The sequence below is a fragment of the Polistes canadensis genome, unplaced genomic scaffold, assembly GCF_001313835.1.
Source record: "Polistes canadensis isolate GaletaPanama2010 unplaced genomic scaffold, ASM131383v1 scaffold_230, whole genome shotgun sequence".
NCBI lineage: Eukaryota > Metazoa > Arthropoda > Insecta > Hymenoptera > Vespidae > Polistes > Polistes canadensis.
The window spans coordinates 72,858-78,313 of NW_014569777.1; positions in this window are offsets into that span (position 1 = coordinate 72,858).

Below are 5,456 nucleotides of genomic sequence, written 5' to 3' on the forward strand. Positions count from 1 at the left end.
TCCTTCTTTTTCTTCTTCTACTTCTTCTGCTTATGTTATTTTTTGTTTTTCCTCTTCGTCTTCATCTTCATCTTCTTTTTTACAAGGAAAACAGGCACTCCCCCACCAACCCCACCCCTTGAGATTCTCGAAATGTTACGCGTTCCTGGTGAGAAAGATTATCTCTTGAGATTTAAATTGATCAGTCAATTGTTTCTTTTGATCAGTATAATTTCAAATAATACCACATCATCACGAAACGATTCTATTTTTACAACTTACTTTTCTTAACAGATAACTTTTCCAACCAATTCAACCCCCGGCCCAGCGTTACTTATTCCTATTTTGTTTTTCTTCGTTGGGCAACTTTGTCGTTCCTTGTTTTCCATCTTCTACCTCGCGTTTTCTCTCTCTCTCTCTCTCTCTCTCTCTCTTTCTTTTTCTCTTTGATTTCTATTTACAGAAGTTATATTCGTCTCGTCGATCAAATAAAACCGTGATTATTATAAATTGAAAAGAACGAAGGAACTGAGGGAGGAAAGATCGTTTCGTTTCGTTCTAGACTATCACTCGATACGCTATTTCCGTTTATTTCCAGATGATAAAATGAACGAGAAAGAGAGAGAAGGGTAAAGGGATGAAGGAAGGGAAGAAAATAAAATAAAAAAAAAAAAAGAAGAAGGGGGGGTCTAAGGTAGGGAAAGTAAATGATCGAGAAATCTGATAGCAGCAATTTATGCAGTAAACGAATAACGTTAATTAACGTGCAACTTGATATTAGTACATTTTTAAACATCATACTATCATCACAAGTATTAGACGAATAGAAAGAGAAAAAAAGAGTGAGTGAGTGAGTGTGATAGAAAGATGAAATTACTAAAGGAAAATCCGCTCGATTTACGTTTCACCGCCATTTTCATTTTGCTTATGCTTTTATCGCGGTAAATGATGAAAGTGCGTAGACGCGCTTTGAGGTGAGATTAATAAGAAAGGTTGAGTGTTTTCTAGCGTTAAAAGTCTTATAACACTCGGCCTTCGCGAAGCCCATTTCACATTATTTAATCCTCATCCCACTTGTAACCCCCCTACCCCTACCCCTACCCCCACACCTCCTCCTCACCCACCTCATTCACTTCCTCCTCTTCAGTTTTACTCGGCATGGGGCAAACGGGTAAGAGAGGTTGGTCGTTTTAAACGTGCAATAGAGAGCTTTGAACTCGCAAATCGTTTTAAAACGGCAAAAGCTGTGACACAAGGAGAGAGAGAAAAAGAGAGAGAGGAAAGTAGGAGAGAAAAAAAAGTTGATTTATGGTTCGTCCTTTCCTTCCAATTCTTATCGCTTTAACGAAAAAATCACCCTACTTTTGTTTCGTCCACTTCTAACCCTCCCCTAACCCCTGCAGCAAGAATTCACCCTTAGTCTGACGTTCAACAACAATTCCTTACGAAGGTTTGTATGTATTAAATTCGTTTAATTATTTAAATTAAAAATTATTATTAGTATTTACGTGTTTATGAAAAATTGTGTATTACGCAAAAAATAAATAAGAAAACAGATTGTTATACTGATAATATAATATTTATTGTGTAATAAATTGATAACGAAAGAAATTGGATAACTGCATCGTTACCATTCTGCTTATTACGTGTTTCAAATATCGAGGTAATGATACTGAAAAGGGGAATCGTAGGGAAAGGGTGGCGAGGGATTGAGAAAGAGGGTTCTGTTTTTGAGTCAAACGAAATAACTGGGCCGCAAACAAACGCGTGGGACGCGCTAGCAATGCGATTTATGCGGCCACGAAATAGAAAAGCCGCCGCAAATCAAACGCGATCGAGTGCGTATGAACCCAAATCTGTATAGTTTCCTGTTGGCATTCTACAGTCAGGAATTTTCGTAACTTATTATCGAACGATTATGTGCTTTCTCACACACACACACATATACAAATCTCACAATTATTCGATTAAGCATTCCAGAGTTCTATTATTTACAAGATTTTCATGATTTTCGCTATAACGAGAACAATAATGCTAAAAAAATTCTTCAACGATGTCAAAGTAGGGCTGGGATTAAAGTTTTAAGTAAAAAGTATACTGTTCTGTGTGTATTTAATTGTACGAAATATTATTATTTTTACATAAAAAAATAAGTGAAAAATCTTAATAGTTTAAACGGCATTTGACCGTATTTTATTTCGTATTAATTTAATTAATTTATCTCACGTATTCGCGTATACCTTTTGTATTTTTTGAATAATAAAAATATTAATATATATATATACATATATATATATAAAGAAATATCATTTTGAAAAAAGAACGATTGGATTATTCGAAATTATTAAATTGACTTACGTTGGATGAAAAAGTAAACCAAAATGGCGGCGTATAACCTCAAACTGGTGCGGCCCTCTGTGTCAAAGTAAATAACTAGATAACGGTGAAAAGTAAAAGAACCATCAGAAAAAGAAAAGAAAAGTAAAAGGAAAGTAAGTAAAAGCGTCGTTATTGCGGGATAAAAGAACTGAAAGGTGAGAGAAGTGGGAAGAGCGAGAAGAAAATGATAAAAAAAAAAAAAAATGAAAAATATATATAAACAAAAGAGAAAGAAGAAGAAGGAGAAAAAAAAGAAAATAATAATAATCGTTTTCCGAGCGACCTGCGAAGCTTCGGCCCGATGGTTTTCTACGTGTCGGGGCTTTTCTACGTCAGAGAAAGCAACGTAAAAGCGTTCCAGGGGTGCCAATATAAATCGCCCCGCGAAGAAAGTAAAACGCGGCTAGGAAACTCCGACGTTGGCTTTCTCTTCCTTTACTTTTCCATCCCTTTTCTCATTCTACACCCCCTCACACCCCTATGCTCTCTCTCTCTATCTCTTTTTTCTCTTTCTTGTTCTCTCTCTAAGGCAAAACGCGAACAAAAGTTTTATAGCTTGATGGCCACGGTGCAGGCAGGCAGTCAGGCAGGCACAGTTCAGTGATTTTTGCCCTTACGCGAGAAATCTCAACTACTATGAAAATAAACGCCTTTTTCCATAGGATTAGAATAAACTTTATCTCGACGTATTTTTTTGTGCGGGGGTGGGGGGAAGAGGATTGTGAGGAAGGGTTACTGGGAATGGAAATTAGAGATGGAAGAACGGGGATGGGATTTTGTATTTTTTTTTTTCTTTGTTAATCCTTCGACAAAAGAAAAAGAAAGAATTCTGAAAATTGATACTGGACGCATATATGCGTCCATGGAGATAACACTAAAATAATTAAAAATGTTAAACAATTATGAAGGGAATGGGATTGTATGTTACTTTACTTTTTTGTAATCATTATCATTACAATTATTATTATAATTGTTTAAGAAAGATATTGGCCCATAGGGTGGGACAAAAAAAAAAAGACAAAATAAATAAAAAAAATTGTAAAATTGTATATTTATTTATTAATGGTGATCGGTCGTAGAAGAACAATGAATAAAGGAGAAACAAAGAAGACTAACGCGAGCGACCCTGTTAGAAATTGGAACTTTCAAAGTTGAACGTAGATTTTAGAACCGGCTACAAAAGGACAAAGGTCGTAAAGTATGAAATTTAAATAAGGCCAGACAACAATAGGTGCACTCAAGCAACCGGCGAGAGAGCACCCTGGATTCTCTCTCTCTACCTCGTGAAGCCAGTTGGATGGCGACTGCGTTTTAGATAATTTATCTATATATATCTACATATATATATATATATATATATATATTATATATATACGTATGATATATTTCTATATGCCAGAACTATATCACGCACTAAACTATCCCACCTTTTTGCTCCTCCAATTTGCAAAAAACCCTACTTTTCATCCTGATATTAATACAGAGGAAAAAGAAAAAAAAAAAGAAAAAAGAGAATGAGAGAGAGAGTGAGAGGGAGAATGTTGAAGCAGAGAAATAAAATCGAACTCGCTTGTATTTTATATCATCGTCGTTATTTCCAGAGAAATATATATAGGAAATTGTTAAATTATTTCATTTTCCACCAATCGGAAGTATATATATATATATTTATATGTGTGTGTATATATATATGAAAATATATAAAGCTAATTCGATTTTGTAAAAACAACTGTTATTTTAATTAAATTTTTAATTTGTATACGTTTGTATGTGTGACCACCTCCATTCGGTAATAAAATTGACATGTCCACACACACACACACACAACGATACGTAGAATATTTTTTTATTAAATAATTTCGATGTTTTTAATTTGACGACGACATTTATTAACTATGACCGTGACCAAAGTTATTACAGTTATAAAACCGTATGAGTAACGCGTATTATATACACGTGTTAAAAATTGTAATTATGTCTTTACAGATAGTAAAGAAATATTAGAAATAGATTTGAGATTATTTTTAAAATGATAAACGATTAATAGAATGAAAATATCATTTCCAAATTTAAAAATGAATAAAATCATTCCTAGGAAAATAATTTTCATTTAGCGTTTCGTTAATTCCTTAAAAGAAAAATCATCAGATTATAACAACGAATCAAATTGTTGAATTTTGATCTATACATTCTAGTAATAAATGTGCTTGAACACATGTGAATGAATAAAAGTATGAGAAATGGTCGTAAAAATTTTGCAAGACTTAAAAATACGAGTATACCGTGTTTTTTTTTTGTACTCCTTTTCTTTATTTATTTTTTGTTTTAAACATACTTTAAATAAATGAGAGATAAGGTGATAATGAATGGTCCTTGCAGTTAAGTTATTATAATACGTACATATTATATATATATACGTAATAAAAAGAGAAAAAGTACAATGTATGACGGAAAAGGAAGTACATGGGAAAAGGAATAGTTGAAGGGATGGGGGTGGGATGGGGGTGGTATATAATGGTCGAGGAAAATATAAATCGATGCCACGTCCGAGTAAAAGCATGGTTTTCCAGACACGATCGTCTTGACGACTATGTTGCAATAATATACGAGGATCGTAAATTTAACCAAAAGAGGGTGGTTACTTTACCGAATAGTAAGTTTCTTCTTGCTACCAGTTCTCCTATCGGCGCCCAGTTTCTATCCCTAACCATTATTTTCTTTTACACCTCTTTATCTTTTGCGAAACAGTTGTTAAGGTGTTTTTATCTTATTTTTCTTTTTAGAAAATTCCTTTCTCAAATCTGCCACACGTACACACGTAACTTATTGTTTTAAACGCGTAAATATATACGTAAATTATTGCAAGATATTTTTTTTACTCTATATTACGAAAAAGGTTTTTTTATTTTTAAAGATTCGAACATTATCTTCAATGATTTTTAATATATCTATCGTATTGATAATTTTTTTCTAATCAAATGTACGATGTGATTCTATTTGTATTATATATATATATATATATATATTATATATATACGTATGATATATTTCTATATGCCAGAACTATATCACGCACTAAACTATCCCACCTTTTTGCT